General features: G+C 44.3%; 1 protein-coding gene across 2 annotated transcripts in view; it reads right to left on the reverse strand.

Annotated features, from left to right (window-relative positions):
• ARHGAP32 (Rho GTPase activating protein 32) overlaps nucleotides 1-16822 on the reverse strand; it is a 516520-nt gene extending 499698 nt beyond the window's left edge. The window contains exon 1 of one of the 2 annotated variants that reach the window (XM_075603325.1): nucleotides 16334-16822. The gene's annotated coding sequence lies outside the window, so the exon portion shown is untranslated. The remainder of the gene's footprint in view (nucleotides 1-16333) is intronic. The other variant, XM_075603322.1, reaches the window with a different exon arrangement.
• Nucleotides 16823-24335: the final 7513 nt, after the last annotated feature.

Raw genomic sequence — 24335 nt, forward strand, 5'->3', positions numbered from 1 at the left:
GTACTACAATTATCTACTGCTTCCTAAGACTACAAAAAAGGGTGCAGACAGTATTTATGAATGAATGTTGAAAGCCTAGCACCGCTTGAAAAAAAAAGTGCATCATAAAATGGAGCAGAGGAAGAGCAGATTCGCATACGTTACCGTGCACCTCACAACTGGAACAGTCTAACGGAGACTCTCACAGCCGCCACCAGTCTAATTCTTTTAAAACTAAAGCTGTCCACATTTTAATCTGAAATTTTGCTGTGACCTGTCACTTTTTTGTTGCTTATTATTGTTATTTTTCCCTGTGCACTAGGCTTATTTCCTATTACTTGACATTATGGTTTGAGCAGTGTCTCATCTCTTCTATATCACATTTTAATCTGGCATGTAACTGTTAAATATGCCTATAATATATATTATCTCTAACTGTGCATGCAATGTCTTGTATATAATGTACTGTATAACTCTTTTCACTCATTGTAACTATGTATTTGTAGCCATGTACAGATAGTCTTCGGTAACCGACGTTCCGCTTACCAAAGAACGCTTTATCTGACGCCCCACAATGCAGTCTCCAGACGCATTGTCCGACGCTGAATTCGCGTATCCGATGGTCACCGCTGCCAATTAACATTAGACCCACTTTCCGACGGTCCGTTAACCGATGGCAATTTGCGGGACGCATTCTGTCGGATAACCGAGGACCGTATTTGTTAAAACTCTGTGCCCAGGACATATTTGAAAAACGAGAAGTAACTCTCAATGTATTACTTCCTGGTAAAACATTTTATAAATAAATAGGTTAATGAATATCTGGAAGTTAATCTAGTAGGGAATAAAGTAGTCATTAAAAGGGTTGGCAGAGCTGGTCTCAGTTTTGAGCTCGAATCTCAGGTCCAACAATATTCACACTCCTTAACCTTGGAATATTTTCATTAGCACAACTTTTCAAGTATGGACCTAGGACCAACTCTCAGGCAACAACAGAAGCAGTGGCAGGCTTTCAATCTTTCCTGCTAATATATCAGCTTGCTTGCTATATGTTCAATTATAAGGATTAACAGTCTAGTGCAGTCCCACTTATCCTGCACCTCTAGTGTTCCTTCTTGCATGCCAATCACATACTTCATTATTACATTCTCAAACAGTTTTTCTTAGCAGATTCAAGCACTGAACACGTACCCTTTTTTGAGCTCCGGTCTTTGTTTTTTCATAGGGCCCAATAGATTTTGAAGATTACATTAAAACAGAAGTAGATGTATATGTAAGACACATTACAATTATGGAGTCTGACCGTCACATCTCCATTAACTCACTTATGAATAAGAACAGATAATTTAGGAGCTTAAATGTTTCAGCAACTAACTATATATATATATATATATATATATATATATATATATATATATATATATATATATATATATATATATATATATATATATATATATATATATATATATATATATATATATATATATATATATAATATTATATTATAATATATATATTAGTTATATATATATATATCTCTCACTGGCGACACTGTGTGCTTATTTGCATGTCATTTCCCAGAATCCCTTGCTGCAGTGGAAGTGCTGTGTGATCATGGTGAAAGGCGGGGTTGCAGACCTGTCTAAGACATGCAAATGAGCATACAGTAATATTTCCATTTGAGATAGATATATATCTATCTCTATATCAGTGCTTAAGCTTATGTATGGTAAACCCCATCCTCATTGCTTCATTGCATAGCCAGTTAACCAACCCCACACTGATGAGACCCATTAAGGTCGAAACAGCTGTCTGTGGGTGGTTTTCTGGGTATGCATCTTAACCCTGGCTGTGCTCAAAGCTGTGACCATGCAGCAAGCTTAAGCCTATAGGGAACCATGTATAAAATGGTTTTTGAAGCAGAATCCCTTGCTGCAGTAGAAGTGCTGTGTGTTGGGTGATAATGGTGAAAGGCGGGGTTGCAGACCTGCCTAAGACATGCAAATGAGCATACAGTATATTTACATTTGCTATATGCTTTGCTGTGGAGGGTTTTTGTCACGTTTTTTACTCATATATATATATATATGTATATATATATATATATAACAGAAAAAGAGAGAGAGCGCACGCCCCATAGCATAACACTGTATGTTTATTTAAAATAAGGGAAGGGATGGAAGGGGGGGGGGGGGGGGAAATCGAACTCACAAGATTTAAAAATATAAAAGGCAGTTTGTGAATAATATCACCACCATCCGGTTCTGCTGGGCAAAGTCACTTCCCGACCGCTGATCAGGATAGCCGCCAACCGGATACCAGGAACGCCGTTTCTCCGTGTATATGCTGCCCAAATTCAGCTCTCCACTTCCGAGATGGCCGCTGTGTTCTTCCCGCGCTGGGTATGGCCTCGTGCGCGTGCGCAGCGTCTTCGTGACGTAATCGCGCTCTCGGTTTCCTTGACGCGTTTCGTCACCAATCGGCGACTTTCTCATCAGCCCTTTGAGAAAGTCGCCGATTGGTGACGAAACGCGTCAGGGAAACTGAGAGCGCGATTACGAGGCCATACCCAGCGCGGGAAGAACACATGGTGGTGATATTATTCACAAACTGCCTGTTTTATTTTTAAATCTTGTGAGTTCGATTCCCCCCCCCCCCTTCCATCCCTTCCCTTATTTTAAATAAACATACAGTGTTATGCTATGGGGCGTGCGCTCTCTCTCTCTTTTTCTGTTTGTAGGTATCTGTGGAGGTGGTTTATTCCATTTGAGAGCAGCCGAAGACCCCCTTGTAAACATCTATACCTCCCAATATGGACGGACTATTGAAGGACTGGTTGGATTTTGATTTTTTTCATGTTTTTTATTCTTAAGCACTTTTTGCACTTTTTGTAATATTTTCTACAATTTATAATATATATTCTTATGGTGTTGTGTTATGTAAAATAATCATTTTTTCTGTATCACGTTTATTGCACATTTGAAGTTTAGGTACACTTTAAGAACTATATGCACTTTATCTATAATATTAATTACTACAGTTGATTCACTTATAGTTGATTTTAGTACCACTCTGGCGCCACAATTTTTTGTTCTATATATATATATATATATATATATATATATATATATATATATATATATATATATATATATATATATATATATATATATATATATATATATATATATATATATATATATATACACACACACACACACACACACACACACACACACACACACACACACACACACACACACACACACACACACACAGTGGCCAACAAATCACCAAAAAATCTACTCGCAGAACAAAAAAATCTACTCGCCACCTAGTACCACACGTGTGCTGCTTGGGCCAATAGGAGCTCGCCACGATGTTAAATCCACTTGCCCGGGGCGTGCAGATGTATAGGTTTGTCGAACACTGAATATATATATATATATATATATCTCAACCAAAGTCTGTTGTTAAGGTCAACGTGTGCATTTAATTAACACAATGTTACATTATGCCTAAATGTAGTGTTTCTCCCATCGGGACACTGAAATTAGGATTTCAGTGTCTGGATGGGTGTAGCGCCATCATTAGGTATGATTTAATAACATAGCATTATTTCGTAGTATTATTTCCCTCCCCTATCGCTCTCTACTTCAGCAAAAATCTTATTTTGGCATCTGGATATAAGTAATATCAAGACTGGAACATCATCCCGTTATTGGAAGATAATGTAACATTGTGCTTGTAAGGGGGTCACCCCCGGTTCCCCTGATCTTCCTTTGCCCCCTGCCTTACCCCTGTGGCAGTGGAGGAAGGGGACGGCGACTTCTGGCGGGCCCCGCCCTCTTGGTTATGGCGCGAGCTTCGCCCATGCGCAAGAAAGATCGCGCACGCGGTCCCCATAGAAAAGAGCTTTGCCAAGGACTACAATTCCCAGCAGCCTCTGGGGACTGCACTTTCACCCTTGTCACAGGCAGCCTTGAAGCCAATAGAGCTGGCAGATTCTCATGCTGCAGAGTTGCAACAATGTTGTGTGCAGACAGGGTTTTTGTCAGTTGCAGCAAGCTAGTCAGTCAGAGCCAGGAGCAGCCAAGGGAAGGAGGTAGGGTTCAGGGAGTCAGGAACTCCCTGTACTAGGCCAGCACCCCCAGGGCCCGAGATAGCTAAGTACCCCAATATAGTGAGTGTTGCCAGGGACTGCCCTAGGTTAAGGGACCCTGTCACTCAGGTTTGTCAGTTGGAGTCAGGGAGCTGTGAGGGAAGGAAGGGTGCGGGGAGCGAGTGCAGCTCCTGCCCCGTATAGGTACCCACACCCCAGGTAGGCCCCAACTCCCCACTAGCTTAGTGGGTAAATGCTTAGGGAGGCCCAAGATAGGGACGCTGCCCTTAGCATAGAGTGCTGCATTGTCAGAGTCACGGCTGTTAGTGCTGTGAGGTCTGACAGGCAGGCACCTTGTTGCGCAGCACGTTGGCTGCAGCATCCAGTGAGCTACAGCTTGCTGCTGTAGGCGCTGGGACTCGTTAGGCATTAATAAGTACAGTAAGGGCTGGGAAGAGTTAGGGGAGTGGGGCAGGTCATTAACCCCTGTTAGGCCCCTAGGAGTTTTCCCCAAAGCCACTTTAGGTTGCTGTACTACAGGGACAGGCCCTAGGTTAGGGTTCCTGTCACGTTAGAGCCAAGTGTTAGTTAGGGACTCAGCGGACGCTGCGGTTCCTGTGAAGCGGTTCGGACCCACGTTGAGGTCCACAGAGACTATTCCAGAGTGAGACCGCCCTGGCGGTCCGCGTACAAAGGAGTCCGGTGTAGGATCAGACGGAACCATCACACGACGGATCCTTTGTGAAGCCAGTTGGAGATCCGAGCACGGGAGTGCTCGGCAGGTACTATCTACTACACAAGTGCACCAACGGGCCCTTAGTTTAATAGTGACTGCGCAGTCACCCATTGACTCTGTCTGCAAGAGTGCGGGACATTGGGTGGGGTTCTTTGGACACTGGGTGGGATCACCTGGTGTTGGGGAAGCGTCCTGCTGGACGTCGCAGTTAGTGTCTCCTCGTGAGAGGGACACCGGTTATGTGATACCTGTCATGATGTGTTATATTCTGTTCTAACCTAAGTAAATAGTATTAGTTATTATATATCTGTGTATGAGTATTGATTGTTGTGATTGTCCTGCGAGGAACCACTCCCCCTCTGGTGGGAGCCATCGCAGGTGGAGGCGCTGAATTGAGTAAGTGGTTACCCCTAGTATAATTGCCCCAGGTTCCCCGTGGCGGAAGCTCAGCCCTCCTGCGAGCCAACAGGTAATGCACCACACCTATGGTAACACCGTATGTTCCTTGCACCCCACACTATATCTGCGATTGGGGGGGGGAATACCCGTTACATGCTTCAATAACGTGATGTTAAGCTTATGCAAAGGAGGTGGAGTTCAGGCATTGTTTTTGGATCTAATTAGCTTTCAGGATATCATGTCAACTCATGTCTGTTCCTATTTTAGGTAACATCACGCTGTTATGCCTGATTTAAATTGAGTTTTGTGGATCTAGCACTACTACATATATGTGCAATACATAATTTACGCTTAGCTCCTGTCTGTAAAAGCTCCTATGCACTGCATATCGCACGCTAAGCTGTAATTGTGAAGCGCTTTGAGTTCCAATGGGAGAAAAGCGCTATGTCAAATAAAGTTAATATTGAAGTTATTATACATCACGCATCGCATGCTATTTATTTTCTCTTCTCTCTATGCCTTATTTATTTAAATACAGGAATGAAGCAGGGGGTCTCCGGAGCGGAACCCCATTCATTTCAGATCCGGGAACTCCCTGCTTTCGGAGGTATTCCCTCCTTAGGGGGTGCTGGTAGCCACTCTAGGGTTCACTATATGGCTGCTTTCCAAAGCTACCGGGCCTGCGGTCCAATGGGAAGCTGTGACGTAATCCGGTGCAGCTTCCTATTGGCCCATGTGACCAGGAAGCTGGGAACTGCAGAAAACTGCAAGGATACCGGCACCCCCTGTGGAGGCAAGTATCTTCAAAGCAGGGGTCCCGGGAGCGGATATTAATGAGGTTCAGCTCCGGAGACCACCTGCTTCAAAGTTGTATTTAATAAAAAATAAAAAAAGGGAAGGATAATGAAATGCTTCCATTGCTCCTTTAACTAAATGGTATGTCATAATGGATGTGCATTGGTGCTTCTTTGTTTACTGTTAGGCCTCGTTCAGGGTGCCAGAGGCAGGAGTTGGAGGGAGGGCGGGCGGCAGTCTGCTGGGCGATGTGTGTTCATCCCCAGCAGACGTTTTCAGGAGTTGAGGAGGGGGCGGGGCTACAGACGTGAGGTTAGGGATCGAGGCTGCAGTCTTGAAATCATTCTCAAGAATGATTTCAATGGCTGCCGAGGTCCCAGTGACGCTGCTGCAGCTTCAAAAAACAAATTTTTTGTTTATTGAAACTGTAGCCAGCGTCAACTCCGGGCTTCGGGGGACAAGGCAGCTGCTACCCTGACAACCAGTATTCAATTTGAATACTTTGTGTCCCACGGCAGCTCGCACAGCAGCACGCCCTCCCTCCGAAGCCTGCACCCTGAACGAGGCCTTATGATTTAAAAGGCAATTAAATGAGATACTGTAGATATTTTTCAAAGTGTTTGATTCTTATATGTGTGAGGCTGGAACTACATCCACCTGTTCAGAACGTAAATACATCTATCTGTAATTGTGCCCATATTACAGTACCTTACTAAAAAGATTACTGCTGAGGAGCATTATCCACAGTAATCATTGTGTACTCTGCAGACCCGTGTGAAATTCATCACCTGCACCCTATCATCGTGCCTCTGTCCAAAGTGCTGTTTTACTGTACGAATTCAGATCAAGCAAAGAAGGTGACTTGTCTTCCCCACAAGCAGCCACACATTTCCTGTCCAATGATTTGACTTGGATCTCTCTCCATGTATTTAATTTCAGGAAAGTGAAAAGCGACCTAGACAACCGTTTGAAAGAGAAAGCCGATATACCAGCAGGGGGAATGGAGAACAACAATGGGTTTGAAGAGCAGTGAGGTCACGTTTGACAGCACTTAGCCAAGAGCTTTATTCATTCTATGCAAAGAATGGAAGAAGAAAAAAAATACAGGGAGAAGAGTCCAACAATCAGAACTAGTTTCCCACATTAACTGCTGCAGTAAACGGTGCTGAAAAGTGCTCTCGAAATGCAAGAATTTTATTTGATAAATTCATTGCGGAAACATATTAGACAATTAAAAGGGCAGGATCAAAAAGGCAACAGGAAGATCAGTCTGTGTGTTTTTTCTGAGCATTGAAGGAAAAATAAAGAATATTCAGCTTTTTCCTGTACTGATTTTTCAATGCCAGCAGCTACAAGTGGGTAATGCATGTACAGGGCTACAGTATTGACTGACTGATATTTTTATCAATGTATTTTTCATACAGGAACACTCAGGGAAATAAAGAAACTGACAAACAAATATATAAAAATTAGCCAATACAATAAAAAAAATTTTTTTTAAACCACACAAAGTTTTTGTGTAATATTAACAAACGTCATCTGAAATATACATACATTTAAAGTAAACATAAAAACGTATTTAAAATGCAGTAAGACAAAGTAGAGGATAAGGGAACAAATTAAGTATCAAAAGCTTAACGGACATCAATTACAAATATTTTCAGGAGAAGTTTAAAAAAGTTTTTTAGGTTGTCCAAGTTTTCTATAGAATCGATCCCCAACTCATTACATATATTTCGTTATGAGATAATTACAGCTCTATATGTGTTGTCCCTTTAATCTGCGTCCATAGAGGGGCAGACCGCTCTGAGCGATCAGACTGCCTAAAGGCAGTGACCGCGTCTATACAGCGTGCGTGCGGAGGCAGCAGGGGGTGCACGATGCGCGTGAAATCAGCCAAAACTGATTTCTCGCACAATTGGGCGAACCGCTGACGTGGCCGCCCTATGAGGGCGAACCAGCTCCGTGACGTCACTGACCCGCCCATAGACACGCACCCGGGTGGCGCGCATACTAAGGCCACGAAAGCACCCGCTTTCCCTCAGCCTCTGCACGGCTGCAGTGTCTATGGACGCAGCCTTAGAACGATGTGTATAGGCACGGTGCTCTTGCTTTTTGATGTCACGTTTAAAAAGCATTCTTGAAAATGTTGTGTCCGTATGACACGCACTGGTTTTGTGTGCACCTATCTGCATAATAAGATAGAAAACAGAAGGTTATCTTCTTAAATCGCCTGGCTGATAAATCTGGTTCAACTCTTTTGCAAAGGAAAAAGAAATCCAAATGTTTCTTTATTAAGATCAGGTGATGTTAATTGCAAACAGATAAAGGTTGGAGAAATCAACCCAAAAAACACCTGGCTGCACTCATTATGATCCATATATTTAAATCTAGTGTGGTGGCCGGAAATATTCAATCCATGGGATAATCGTATCCCATATAGCCACTCCAGTAACCAATATAAAATCTTTTATGAGGTATATCTAAACAACAATAGGAATACACACATACATATAAAAACAATTAAAATAAGGAGAGCTAATAACAGACATATACCCCACTTTCCCTTGTAAGGGCTATTAAATCCTGTTTAACCCTAGTGGGTAAATATATAGTGTGGTACCGATAGTAGTCAAATGCTGACAGGCAAGTCTCTAGATTGCTCAAAATCTGCAATCTAATGGTAATTACCACCGTATAGCCAATGTGTAGCTGTTTGGTACATAGACAGATATATCGCCAGAGTGTCTTTTGGGTTGATTTCTCCAACCTTTATCTGTATACATAAAGCTATCCCTTGTGCACCTATCTACCACATTAGTTATTATCATGATTAGGAGAGCATTGGGTACCCCCACTTTCTGATGTTAATTGCAATCAAGATACTTTAGTAAATAGATCCCATAGCATCATCTCAATAGACCTTGGGTCGGAAGAAAAACTGGGTATCCCGTAACACACATGCGCACGCACACACGGAATGAGTAGACACTTGCAAATGTGATTTAAAATTAATATTTTAAAAAGTTTATAAAAAAACAAAAAAAATACATGTTAAATATTTAAATGTGCAGATTAAACTCCTGCTATTCTGCATGACCTATCCAGAGATCAGTATTCAGTCCCATAGAAGAGATCCTTTTACATGATCGTTATCTCCCAGCTGCAGTCTCAATGGGATATAAAATAAACATGAAAAAATAAATATCTCAATCAGGTCTCAAGGGACATGAACTTATTGCATGCTCTCCCTGCAATGACTGTGTTAAACGCAAATCAAAGGCTAGAGTACAAAGCTACTGCAACCGAATAAAGGCGCAAGTTCAAATACATGACACACACTGCATTCAGAACAAGTTCTTGCTGCCTATGTATCACACAGTTTAAAACATTGCAGGTACAAAGAAAAAAAGGAATCGAAAAAGCTGCCATGGGTAAACAATAAAAGATGTAATCATAATAATATTATTATTATTATTATTATTATTACTAATAATAATAACTTAAACATTAACTTAATTTTAGTTATTCAAACATTCTGGATAAATACTGATATTTAAAGACAGGACAACTGGAAATATGATGTCGATTATCTATACTATACATTTTCATACATGGAAAGCTCAGACAGGCAATTATTCACGTCTTTAAGCACACTCCCATAATGTCAATAATTCCTTAGTAATAATATTAATAATAATAATAAATAAAAAAAAACATACCACAGAAAATGAATAATGTTTGCTTGTCTAAACATGTCTGTCTCAAGACACTGTATAAGTTAACGTACTAACAAAACAGTGCAAAGCCAGGGGGCTATGCCAAAGAGTCAGTATTAGAAGTCATGAATAAATAGTCAAATCCATAAAACTTGTTTAGCAGGTTTCACATAATTGAGACAAATCTCTTGGATACGTTTATTCCTGCTCATTTTGCTGACTGCAGCTCAGCAATGTTATATTATACACAGACATAAGGGGCATTTCCTAATTGATTAAACATGCAGCAGTTTTACAATGTAGAGCTACTGTACATGCATCTTGCTGTAAAAGACGAGGGACAATACTTCCTGAACAGTGTCTTGCCAACACTAGAAGACAAATTACAGGCCATTCAAGTCAATAGGCTGCAAAGTGTCCAGCACCAGAAGGTATCTTCGTCACAGTAAGATCACAAAGCAATGGAGGGTCAATAAAAAGTTCAATCCCTGATATATATTTTCTGCAAATACAAACACAAAAAGAACTTCCAATAAACCGTTTTTATTCTCATTACATAAACTCTGGCCCACCATTTATCAATTCTATTCCGTAAAACACCTCACGGCACCTTAAAGCAGCAATCCCGATATTTTTACGGATTTTAAACAAGTGCAGATCAGCATATTTAGCTCTGGGTTCCTGAGATACTTCCCATTTTAGTTGCAGGTTTACTTCATGGCTTTTCAAAGACGGCACCCGCAGTCATCCAAAATGGAGCCACAACATTGTCCATTGTGGCTTTTAATTGGCCCGCAGGATTTGGTGTCCATTTTAAATTCCCAAATCGGAGCTAAAAAACTTGCAACTAAAATGATAGGTATCTCAGAAAAAAAGAAGGAGGGGGGACGGGGACGACGACCATGAAGCTAAAATAGCTTTCAGCAATAGAGGACTTTTATGGATAGTCTTTAAAATTAAAATAATGAATACCATATATGTGGCTGAGTCTATTCACACATACATAAACACATGAGACATAGGTAATGTAGGGGAAGGTATGGGATGCAATATAATAAACAGCGGAAACTGACGAAGAACTCACGTACGAAATGCGTTGTTCCTGTCTGACGTGCATCACCAGGATCCTAAACAGCCATCGTAGCACAGAAAGGTCTCAGACGAGCAGGCCCACCGACGGACGCAGAAGTGGGAGCATCCTGCAGCCAACGACCAGAAAGGGCTACAAGAGAGCTGCAGCTGCCTTTTTTATATGCGAGTCACTACATTTATGTTTGTTGTTACAATAAAGCACTTTTTTCTTATACAATGCCTATGATTGTCATCCCAACCGGGTCACGGGAGAGGTGCAAGCTCACCTTCAAGATACAGAGGGTATTTCATACACATGCCACCGAGGAGAGACACTAGGTGCCTAGCTGTCTAAAGATAACTGTGTTGTGATTCTCACTCACACATGGCCGTGAGAGTAGCTGTTTATTAAATTGCATCCCATACCTTCCCCCACATTACCTATGTCTCATGTGTTTATGTATGTGTGAATAGATTCAGCCACATATATGGTATTCATTATTTTACGTATCATTGCATATACAGGACATCTCCTTGCGCTGACAACAAACACTCCAATTCCACTGCCCAATAAGTATCCAGGGAAGATCCTCAATTTGGTCTTAAAGCATACCAACAGAGGGGCCAGTATATGAATCCTTATTTCTGGTTTTATCTCTTGTTTAATTGCATTTGGTCATTTGTCTATCACACGAACATTGTGGATAATATATATATTCTGTGAGCGCCACAGTTATCTTTTTACATAATCTTTAAAATTAGACTACTGTGAACTTTTACCGTATTTTACAACAAACTATTTTTTTTTTCAATCAGTGCAGACTTTAATTTTATTTATTTTTTTGCAAAGCATTGCCCACCCGTCTTGCAATTAAGAGATTAATCACTGTAACCGTAAACGTGTGAGAGTGCAATCTTATATCAGGGCTATTACTCAGCACAGAATGTGTGGGTGTGATTCTAAAAATTATAGGCAATTGCTCTTTTTAGTAGAGCACCAAACATTAACAGGAAATTACATTTTTATAATAATAATGTGGAAAAACAGCCTAGGACATTATCAGTAAAGGCTGATGAACAGAGTAAACACATGTAAACGGAATAAATTATAAATGAGCCAAGACATGGAAATATTATTATCACTCAAGAAGTACAGCTCAACCCCCTTATAGCGCTGTGCTTGGGGTCCAAAGAATCACATCGTGTTATAAAGCGGATCACGTTAGAAATAATGTACAATTGTATGCATTGTACAATAAAGTATTTAAAGATACCAATAATCGTGTTGTGTAGGATTCATAAATACGGCAATTGGGAGCCACCCTTACATCGCGTTATAAGCGGATTCGCGCTGTAACGGATCGCGCTGTAACGGATCGCGCTATAACGGGGTTGAGCTGTAGCTAAGTATTTTCAGTTAGAATATAGCAGTATTTTGAATGTGGAAGAGGGTTTGCTTGACAGCACTCATACTTTTCAGTGCACGATTTCACCATTTAGAACCAATATAATAACGGTTATAATAATAGTTTGTTCTTGTATAGCGCTGCTAGTTTTACCTAGCACTTTACAGAGACATTTTGCAGACAGTCCCTGCCCCATAGAGCTTACAATCTATGTATTTTTTTGGTGCCTGAGGCACAGGGAGATAAAGTGACTTGCCCAAGGTCACAAGGAGCCCACACCGGGAATTGAACCAGGTTCCCCTGCTTCAAACTCGTTTACTCACCAAGCCAGTCCTTCAAAAGATGCTATTGTTAAAGTACTTCTTTCCAAATAGGTCTTGCAAAACACTTAAAGCCTCTCTCTCCGTAGAGGGTTAAATGCCATAACAGAGAAAACATGTACTTTTTATTGTTTTTTTTAAACAATGATTTGCTAATCCCAAACAGGAAACCCAATTTCCATTATTGTTGAATTGCTTGCTCTGTTACAGGCAATATAAACCTTGTAAATCCTTTTTCTATGTCATACAAGCCTCTCTAACCATATGTTGCAGTAGTGCTTACAAACAGTACCAGAGAAGATCTGCAATACTGTACATTTGCAAGTTCTCAAGTGCATCCCTACATTGTGCTGCAGGTCTGTCTGTAAAGGAGTTAACTCAAAATGAACGCAATGTGCACCATACAGGGAACATGTCTTTTCTACTGATTTATTACATCTTCACAGGTCAAGGGCTTATCAAGCCCATAATCATAACATTTCACAAGGTCATATTCTAATGCCCCCACTCCTCCGATTGCTTTTTCTGCTGTAGCTTTTGAATAAAAAGAAAAATCATGCTTAATGCATATTAATCATCTGCACCACGTGCATACAATTGGAAAGGGCATATTCCTGTATTGTACGATTAACCCACTGAGTGCTGCCTGTCATGGTACTCACCGACTTAGACGTGGTACTGCAAAATGTAATCAAGGAAAGATTATATCCCAAAATAATGAAAGGTTCGAGAGGGATGCCGCCCTTTAAAATTAAGAGAGAGAGGTCATCAGTCTTAAGCTATTAGTTCGAGTCCTTCCGAGAAATTGTTCTTCCTGCAGTTTATACTGTATATCTCAATGTTTGGCTGCAACTGTGTGGGGTAGAACAAGGAGGTTTCCCCAGGAACTGGGTGGTTTAGAGACGTATCCCCATCTGGACTTGGAATGTGGGAGTTCCCTCTTTTTCAATCTTGAGTGGGTTTAGACCCCAAATTCCACAATTTTCCTCCATGGACATATAACATGGCAGCACCTGAGGGCGGAATGTATGTGACGTTCCTACAAAGTGCTGTAGCTCCAGAGATAGGCAAGGGGCACTGCAATAAGAGCCCAGTTTACAAAAATGAATGCATTAATTAAATAGGTTTTTATTAAATGTTTATGCCAGGCCAATTTCAGGAACACATTTTTATTTTCACAGTTGGGTGTGCTTATCACAATTTCAGTACTTCTATACCGCTAAAGCAAAATTATTTTTTAAAAACAAATAATACTTTAAGTGCCAGATCCACAAAAGGGTGCCAAACTTTAGCACATCTTTACTGTCATTCATATGAACGGAAATAAAGGCGTGCTAAAGCTTAGCATTCCTTTTGTGGATCTGGGCCTTAGATGTTCTGGTATCTTTAAGGGTGGTGAACATCATAATATAGATATAGACATTTTGTGTATGACACTGAACAAAAGATTGTCTCTTGTCTATTTGTTTAATGCATTTGAACTGAAATGTCTGCAGTATGTTGGAAAATAACATTAAACCACAGATTATTATACTAACAATGTACATTATTTGGCAAAGGCACAATTTGTCTAGGTTTATATTATGATAATTATTAGTGTGGCCTAAACATTGCTAGCAACAACAACTCGAAAATGTCCATTAAAATCAGGAACAAAACACCATTGCCACTCCAAGGGCTAAAAGAAACTGTGTAGTGTAATATTGCATCATATACATATGTAGGATACAAGTACTCCTAAAAAGGACTGCTGCATTTGGGCTGTGAAAGGTGCTCTCCACAGTATGGTGAATTTCAAAGCCTGGCGGGAAGAGGAACTGAAAAAAAGATCACCATTACTCTAACCCAATTATTGCCTAAGGAGAGGGGAAAATAATTACTTCTATTATTAACATAGAAACCAAATATTTGATATTGAAGAAAAAAAAAAAAAAACACATGGCCATATTTGGCTTTAAAGAAATTTACATTTTGTTTCTGGGTGAAGGATGGATGAAATAAAACTACTAATCGTTTCCATGTATAAGGCAACGTCTCCATTTAAACCTTCTAGTAGGAAGCCATTTAAGCCTGAGAAATTAAGAGGTTTACCCAAGAAATCCTATTTAGATTAGGATTTCTGAAAAAAAAAAAATTCTATATGCCAACACAATACATTGAATATAATCTAAAACCTAAAATGTGCTCATGTTTACATTTCGATCAAAATACATTTGCAGTCTTAAACCATCTTCAGAAGACTGAGACTATGGCAGAACCAGAAATAGGTTAAATGTTTCATGCATTTTTGTTGATTGAAACTATGAGATCCCAAAGAATTATCAAAAGAAACTCACATCAAGCTCTAGAACCATTTTCTGCATATGACCCTCAGATAAGCGAAAGGGTGAAACACCCACACAACCAAGTTCTCAATACTGTACTAAGCGTGAACAAGTAAAGAAACACCAATTCCCATCCATTCCAATGGATTTACTACCCCAACTGTCAAAGTTTTGTTTTAATGCTACTAAATACGGGCATACCCCGCATTAACATACGCAATGGGACCAGCGCATGCACATAAAGCTTAAAGTGAAGCACTACTTTTTTCCACTTATCGATGCATATACTGCACTGCAATCGTCATATACGTGCATAACTGAGCACACAGCTTCGGTACAGGTAGGGAGCTGGTATTGCTGTTCAGGACGTGCCGACAGTCGTATGCGCGAGCTGCCGTTTGCCTATTGGGTGATATGTCCTTACTCGCGAGTGTACTTAAAATGAGAGTCCTTAAACCGGGGGTATGCCTGTACAAAATACAACTGAACACTTCCAACCATCTGTACCAATTTCCACACATGGACCATTCCCCCCCTTGAAAAGAATTTCAGTGTTGGTAGTTACTGTGACTTAGGCTGAGTCCCCGCTGGCGCACGCGGGAGTGGGGCATTGCGGGTAGTTGAGCACGTGGTATAGTTTTTGTTTACTTAAGCGTTGAGCGCGGGTGCACATGCAGGAGCGTGCGCACAGCGTGAGCAGTGACTTACATAGCTATATATGTATGTAACCGCCGCCCGCTCAGTGTGCTCAGTGCTAGCGGCCCCATTGGCGCTGACGGCGCTCATGCTCGACAGCGGTGACATCACCAGCTCTCCAAGCATGCGCGCCGGGTGTCCTGGCTATTTCACAAGCGAGCGGGGGGGGGGCGTTGCGGGCAAGTTGAGCTCGTTTAAAACTTACATTTTTTTGTTTACTCAAGTGCTAAGTTTGAGTGAGTGAGCATGCCTGCGCACAAGCACACCGCGTGAGCGGGGACTTGCACATATACATTTATGTCATTAAAAGCGGCAAGCACCGCGCGCTCAGCGCTTTGAACATGATCCCAGCCAACACGGACAGTCCGTAGATTGGGGGCCTGCTGTATTCTCTGAAAAGATTCAACTTTGGTCACCCACAATGTATAAATATTCTCAGCCTATTTATACAGCGCAGCATTTTCATTTCAAATGGGGGCACGTGCTTACCCTTCCTTTCAAGAAGCAAAAAAAAAAATGAATCTGCAATTGCTACGCATAGGCTTGGCCAGTCTTCCTATTTATATATTATGTATGGGAATCACCCACTTGGTTTGTGTGCAAAGTATTGCACGATCAGGACCGGCTAATAATGTGCTTGTTCAAACAGGAGGCCCCCTGAATCCTGCCAGATCCCTGTGAAATGAATGATCAGACCGGGATCTCATGGATAGAGGGGAGGGAAGATAGAGGGAAGGGGGGATAGAGGGGAGGGAAGATGGGGGTTGCAGGCTGAGCTCTGACCTGATGCCGCAGGATGGGCTCGGGGCTCCCGGCAGCTCTCTTCTCCCACGTGCCTGCCTGTGGGTGTGGTGATAAATCCGGGATGCGAGGCTCACGTGTCCGCTTGATCCGGTCCCCGGTACTGCTCGCTGCAGGTCCGTACCGCGGATGTGGAGCGCTGTGCTGAGTGTGACCAAGCCGCAGGACCTGCGTGCTTCCCTGGGCTACAGGCAGAGCACTGACCGGATCTCCGGGAGCTGCTGAGCAGAGCAGGGCACTGACACCTCCCCCCGGGGCGGTGGCTGACACCCCGGCCACTCCCACTGCGGCCGGGCGCTGAGGGGCTCTCACACACCACCCAGCTACGACAGGTACCGGATTGGCACCGGGTGCTGCAGGTCCAGTCGGTAAACCAAGCCCTCGGAGCTGCCTCACAGCCAGGTCACCCTCCTGGGTTATTATCACGCCCAGTCTCTGGTGACAGTGACACCTGTCCTGCACTCCGCTTCCCCCGCCTCCCCCAGGCACCGCCCGGCCCCGCAGACGGAGCGCTCCCCAGCCGGTACTAGCACTCGCCAAACCGCAGCCCGGCTGTGCCCCGCTCTCCCCGCCGCTCTGAACGGTGAGGAGATGAGATGCGTCACAGTGCAGGGCTATAGGTGACAATCGGGGCGGTTGCTTAGCAACGCCGCAGTGCTCCTTGTGTTTACAGGTGGATGTTACAGGCCTGATACGTCTCTCTCACCAGGGCATGGTACGTCTCTCTCACCAGGGCAGGGCACGTCTCTCTCACCAGGGCATGGCACGTCTCTCTCACCAGGGCATGGCACGTCTCTCTCACCAGGGCATGGCACGTCTCTCTCACCAGGGCATGCGAGGAAAAGGGAAGCACTTTCCCCCTGCCCACAAAATAAACACGTTCTCCTTACCTGATATACACCAGTATGACAAACTCACCATTAACATGTCATTCTGTTCTCCAATAACATTACAACTTGTATTGATCTGATTCCCCAATAGTCAGGAACATGTCAACAAAAGGTATTCAGTAGCTGTACTTTTGTTTTAAAATGTGAAATGTTTCAGTTCTCCTGGTATTACAGAGGTTAAAGAAAAGGAATTTACAAAAGCTTTGCGATCATGCATCTTATTAGGTAATCATCAAAAAAAGTGTGTGCGAGCACGCACATTTTAAGTCAAACTTCTTTGTGTTTTTGTGTTTTGTTCTTTGTGTTTCCCCCAGTCTCTCTCTCCCACCTTCCCCCAGTCTCTCTCTCCCACCTTCCCCCAGTCCCTCTCTCCCACCTTCCCCCAGTCTCTCCCACCTTCCCCCAGTCTCTCTCTCCCACCTTCCCCCAGTCTCTCCCACCTTCCCTAGTCTCTCTCCCACCTTCCCCCAGTCTCTCCCACCTTCCCCCAGTCTCCCACCTTCCCTAGTCTCTCTCTCCCACCTTCCCCCAGTCTCTCTCTCCCACCTTCCCCCAGTCTCTCCCACCTTCCCCCAGTCTCTCCCACCTTCCCTAGTCTCTCTCTCCCACCTTCCCCCAGTCTCTCCCACCTTCCCTAGTCACTCTCTCCCACCTTCCCCCAGTCTCTCTCTCCCACCTTCCCCCAGTCTCTCCCACCTTCCCCTAGTCTCTCTCTCCCACCTTCCCCCCCAGTGTCTTTTTCTCTCACCTTTCCCCCCCCCAGTGTCTTTTTCTCTCTCCTCCCCCCACCCCCCAGTGTCTTTTTCTCTCCTTCCCTCCCAGTGTCTTTTTCTCTCTCTCCTTCCCCCCCAGTGTCTTTTTTCTCTCTCTCGCCTTCCCCCCCCCCCAGTGTCTTTTTCTCTCTCTCGCCTTACCCCCCCCCCCCCCCAGTGTCTTTTTCTCTCTCTCGCCTTACCCCCCCCCCCCCAGTGTCTTTTTCTCTCTCTCTCCTTCCCCCCAGTGTCTTTTTCTCTCCTTCCCCCGTGTCTTTTTCTCTCTTTCCTTCCTCCCCCCCAGTGTCTTTTTCTCTCTCCTTCCCCCCCAGTGTCTTTTTCTCTCTCCCCCCCATTGTATTTTTCTCTCTCTCCTTCCCCCCTCCCCAGTGTCTTTTCCTCTCTCACTCTCCTTCCCCCCCAGTGTCTTTTTCTCTCTCGCCTTCCCCCCCCCCAGTGTCTTTTTCTCTCTCCTTCCCCCCCCCAGTGTATTTTTCGCTCTCTCCTTCCCCCCCCCCCAGTTTCTTTTTCTCTCTCCTCCCCCCCCCCCCAGTGTCTTTTTCTCTCTCTCCTTCGCCCCCCCAGTGTCTTTTTCTCTCTCTCCTTCCCCCCCAGTGTCTTTTTTCTCTCTCTCTCTCTCCTTCCCCCAGTCTCTCTCTCCCACCTTCCCCAGTCTCTCTCTCCCACCTTCCCCCAGTCTCTCCCACCTTCCCCCAGTCTCTCTCCCACCTTCCCCCCAGTGTCTTTTTCTCTCTCTCCTTCCCCCCCAGTGTCTTTTTTCTCTCTCTCTCTCCTTCCCCCAGTCTCTCTCTCCCACCTTCCCCAGTCTCTCTCTCCCACCTTCCCCCAGTCTCTCCCACCTTCCCTCAGTCTCTCTCCCACCTTCCCCCCAGTGTCTTTTTCTCTCTCACCTTCCCCCCCAGTGTCTTTTTCTCTCTCTCCTTCCCCCCCCAGTGCCTTTTTCTCTCTCTCTTTCCTCCCCCCCCCAGTGTCTTTTTCTCTCTCCTTCCCCCCAGTGTCTTTTTCTCTCTCTCCTCCCCCCCCAGTGTCTTTTTCTCTCTCTCGCCTCCCCCCCAGTGTCTTTTTCTCTCTCCTTCCCTCCCCCCAGTGTCTTTTTCTCTCTCTCGCCTCCCCCCCAGTGTCTTTTTCTCTCTCTCCTTCCCCCCCAGTGTCTTTTTCTCTCTCTCCTCCCCCCCCCCAGTGTCTTTTTCTCTCTCTCCTCCCCCCCCCAGTGTCTTTTTCTCTCTCTCGCCTCCCCCCCAGTGTCTTTTTCTCTCTCTCCTTCCCCACCAGTGTCTTTTTCTCTCCCCCCCCAGTGTCTTTTTCTCTCTCACTCTCCTTCCCACCACCCCAGTGTCTTTTTCTCTCTCTCCTTCCCCCCCCCCCCCCAGTGTCTCCCACCTCTCCATGTCTCTCTTTCTCACCCCCCCTCCACACACACACACACACACACACTCTTTCACTATTAAGCCTGCTCCAGTCCCCCATGTGCGCCTGAAATCTGGGACAGGAGGAGACAGGGCTCTGTGTGCAGGGAAGACTCCGCCCCCGCTGCAGGCAGACATCACACAAAAGCAGCAGCACGGAGCTTGAGCTTGGCCGCCCGTTCACAGCTCTGCCCACCCCCAGGCTTCCCCGCACGCAGACTGTGCCCCCCCCCTAAATAATCTTGCGCCCCCCAGTTTGTACACCGCTGATCTAGGGCATCATGCTGTAAGCAGTGAAAAGCCACTTATCGCCAAAAAAAGCCTACTGCTATTCAATAAGCCCTGATAAGTCGGCGATAAGAGAGCTTTCCGCAAATTCTTTTGCCAAAAAAAAAAAAAAACGCCAAATGCGGCGAGAAGCCACTTATCACCAGCTTGTCAAACTCGCGCTATTCTAGTAGCCCTGATTTAGCTTATTGAGGCTAATCGCCGTTCTAGGATTGCGATTTCCTCCAAATCGTCTCGCCAGGAAAAGTTGGCAAGAAGGTGGTGAGAAGCTGCTGATAAGCGGCGAGACGGCACTTAGAAAAAAAAATGCATTTTTCCTGCATCGGATTGATGCCGGGAGTCTCCAGAGCGGATTTCAATTAATATCAGCACCGGAGACCCCAGGCATCAATCCGATGCAATAAAAATGCATTTACAGTCAACTTCATTACCTTAGCGGCTAACCGCTAAGGCAATGAATGGGTTAAGGGGTAACAGCAGCTTTATTGGGGGCAGAGGGGGTGAGTGAAGGGGGTACTTGGCCTTTCACACCCCCTCTGCCCCAATAAACATTACAATATGTATTAAGCACCAATACATAACACACACACACACTGTACCCCCACATAAAAACATTTTTATTTAATTTCACATAGGATTGATAACATAGGCCGGCAGGTGTTCCCGGGTGGTCACCACAGGTATCTGGGGGTCCTCGTGGTCCCCACAGGTGTCTGGGGACCCTCGGGTGGTCTCTATGGATTTTTGGGGGCCCTCAGGTTGTCCCTGCGGGTGTCTGGGGACCCTCATGTGGTTCCCATGGGTGTCTGGGGGTCCTCGGGTGGTCCTCGCAGGTCCCCGCTTGCCTGCAGTACCATCCCCGTTGTAAAATAAATATGGCATTGTGACAGGGTGAATGAACGTCATCAGCCATATACATGGCAAACCTATGTTTAGGCTTGAAGTGCAGCAGTGACGAGGTTAAGTTTCAGTTGAGAAGGGCTGCTTAATTAGTCTGACCCCAGTTGCATAATCAAGGTGTTTTAAAAACCCCAGGCTGTACACACATGCAAACTAGCTGGTCAGGAGACAGGACTGAAATACTGAAGAGATTACTGCTATAAGGTCTGTTTTTCAAAGTACATGTGTGATGAACTGTCTGTGTCCTGCATGCTGACGAGAAGCTGCCTTGTTTTCTATGCTGAAGAGAAGCTATTTTGTTTTTGTATGCTGAAGAGAAGCTATTTTGTTTTTGTGTGCTGTATATTTTTAAGGCTCAATAAAGAAGCCTTATCAAGAGAACCCGCGTGTGTGGTTGCATGTACCCTGCAACAGGCATACATTGCAATAAATACACTCCCCCCCAAAACACATACAGTACAGTAATGTGCAAAATAACTATTATCCAGATATGGATAATATCTCATTTGCCCATTATTAAATCAAACATTAGCCTAGCAGCATAAATAAAGTAAATTAAACCATTTTACTTAACCCTGCCATCATGAAGGGCATCCTCATCAGCATACCGCAGGGCCATGTCCTCTGATGCCAGCAACAATGCATAAAAAAATACAATTTAATGGCCCCTCAGTCCTTAATCGCCGTAGCGGTTAATAACCGCTATAGTAATTAAGGGGTTAATCCCTGTCCACCGCTACCCACCCTGGAGGCCAAACCACCCGCCCCAGACCAACTATACCCACTCCTGAGCCGTATTGGGCAATTGTGATTGTCAGCTCTTCAACCCAGTAATGGCAGGAACACCGTGCTTGTATTAAAAATGTCTGTGTGTGTCCCACCAGGTATAAGGTGGTGGTGATAATGTCATGATTTAAATGTATGTACTATTGTGCCCATGTTTCCCTGTAACCTGCACAATGGAAAAACGCACCACGTTTAGCTAACTTTGGCTAGGAAGGTCTCAGAGCGCTGAGGTTTGCTGTAAATGCTGCTGGAGTCAAATTATTAAAAAAGTTATGCCGCAATGTTTATAAAGTTATAGGAAAAATTGATGAATGAAAGTCCCCCTCTGTTAATTGTGCTAACATAGGAGTGAGGGGGTTTTCATTCAGGCAGCCGGGACAGCGGAAACACTTCCTTATAAGTACCATGCATTAGAAATGTATAGCAGGACATTCCTGTGAGTGAGTCATATATAATTTAGCCCCGGACTTGTAAGACATCCCGCAGACATGGTTCCAGGATGTCTGGAAAAGTCAGGAGTTAAAAAGGTTCCGACATCGTAAGGTGTTAAGCGGGGAGGGGTAATTACAAGTATCCTCATCCTAGCAGGTGTCCGGGCGAAATAGACAAAATGTCGCCAGGAAAGGGGGCTTGGTTTGGTATGCAAAGCAGCGAAGGTGCGAGGTTCGCGCATGCATACTAAGAAGCCCCTCTACCCGGTGCTGGAAGGTACTGGCAACCTGGGGATAGGTGGGTTAGTTAGTTCCCACGCAGCGGTTGGCTGCAGAGGTTAAAGATAGGGATTTTGACTGTTTAAAAATCCCTGCAGCTGATCGGGAGTGTGTTCCATCTAAGATTCAGCGTGCGGGACAAAGTTGTAACATCGTAACCAAGATTTGTATTCCTTTTCTGTTATTGTTTCTACTAACCGAACTGGCGCATAACCTGAGAGACGCATCAGACAGATCACAGAGACCCACCTGATCCACATCAAGGGGTGGGTGATTATCGGGAGGAACATCCACGTGCGATACGCATCTGATAGAGCCACGTCGATCCAGCTGATCCACCGGGATGGGTGTATAAGCATCGGGAGGAAGACGCGGGTTAAAGTACAGATCCTATCCATCGTACACCACATGATATAATCTTGTAAGTAGATCTTCAAGTATACCTGCAGGGAGAGTGCTGGTTGTTTCTATATACTGGACAATGGTGTGTCTTTTTTTGTGTTCCACGCTAGGAAGAAAACCAATTGGAGAGAAGACGTACCTTTTGGATTGAACTTAATGAGCGATCTGGAACTTGTTTTTTTACATTGTGGACACACATATGGACATTTGGGAAATGGTATTTATATTTGAACATTGTGCGCCGGGGATTGCATTTCCTTTTCACCAAATTAATAAAAATTACATTAAAGGAGCTTCATTACGATAGCAGATAGCCGCTACGGTAACGAATGTGTTACATTTTTTATGTAGCCCCGTCCTCCCTTTAGCTCTCCTCACCTCCGCTGCAGGCGGGTAGTGTTACGATGACACCAACTTTTATCAACACATTTATATTTCTGGGTACTTGATTGAACAGAACAAGTTGCAAAATAAATTGTGATTTATTTCCTTAATAGACAAACACACGACATCTGCAGAATACACTTGAAAACAACACTCACGGGAATCAGGGAATTAAAGAAATTGTCCTTTGAAACAAAAGAAATTGTCCTCTGCTTGCAATCGCAAGAAATACAGCCTTGGTTTTAAAAGTCCTATGGTTATGTGGTTATTAACCCCTTCACTCCTGGACTAGTTGCTGCTGTACTGGAACAAAGTCTTGCATCTTTACATCATGGGTTAAAATTCAGGAATCACACTGGGAATAATTGGGAAGTCACAGTTATAGACTGTCCAAAGCTATCTTTAACATGTGGATCCAATCCCCTCGTGGGAACAAAAAAACCACGAATAGCCAAGTGATCCACAATTCATAAGACCGGTCAAAAGGGCTGTCCGGTGGGCAGGGCGCATGGGTCAGGTTGACGTCCAGGCCACTTAGCATACCTGGGCTACACCCATAACTTGGGGCCACGGTGTCTGGTCTGTCTCAAAGGTGTCACTAGCCTGACATCTGCTGTGCATCAGTATGCCAGTATTGTATACATTATGGGTCTCTCTTTTCATAATTGACACTCTTTTAGACAGGGGGACTATAAATCTGTGGGAGCCTTTTGAGGCTCCGTCATAAAAATAATTACAGCCCTTTGAGGCTTGGTCATAAAAATACCGAAGCTCATTCACCCATATCACAGCTGGATGTCCAAGTAATTCCTGCTTGGACTTACAAAAAAATACCTCCTGCCTTTCATTTAAGATCTGCCATCATGTGTCGGTTAGAGGGTATGGCAAGCAATGCATCTTGTCTTTTACCCTCGCAGACAGGGAATGGCCTGCAAATGGGGAATAAAAATGGCGGGGACAGGGCAACAACAGTAATGCATGGCAAATCAGGTATTAACCCTTTCCCCTCGTCACAGGTAGCTGGTAAGAGTGACCCCATTTTGTTTGTGCGCTCGCATGTGCAGAAAAGGTTCGCGCATGCAAAGTTTCCAGCAGCCCCAGGGGCTGCATGACACAGTACAGCCAATAGGGCTTCTAAAATCTCCTGAGGGGAGATTGGAGCTTTGGGTGTGCTTGAAGTTTGAGCTGACAGGAGAGTGGCAGTTGGAGCTGGGACAAGGAAGGAGTAAGTTTTATGTGCAGATGTCAGTGGCATCTGCACTAGACCAGATACCCCCTTTTATGTCCCAGCTAGGCCCCAACTCCCACATAGTTTGTGGCTGCGATAGGGACTTGCCCCTCAGATAGGGACCCTGCCCTGCTTAGCAATATTAGTGTTAGGGACACAGGGAGACGCCGCACGGTGGCTGCGGCCTGTGATCCAGGACACAGATCGCCCTGCGTTA

The sequence above is a fragment of the Ascaphus truei genome, chromosome 6 (genome assembly GCF_040206685.1).
Source record: "Ascaphus truei isolate aAscTru1 chromosome 6, aAscTru1.hap1, whole genome shotgun sequence".
Taxonomy (NCBI): domain Eukaryota; kingdom Metazoa; phylum Chordata; class Amphibia; order Anura; family Ascaphidae; genus Ascaphus; species Ascaphus truei.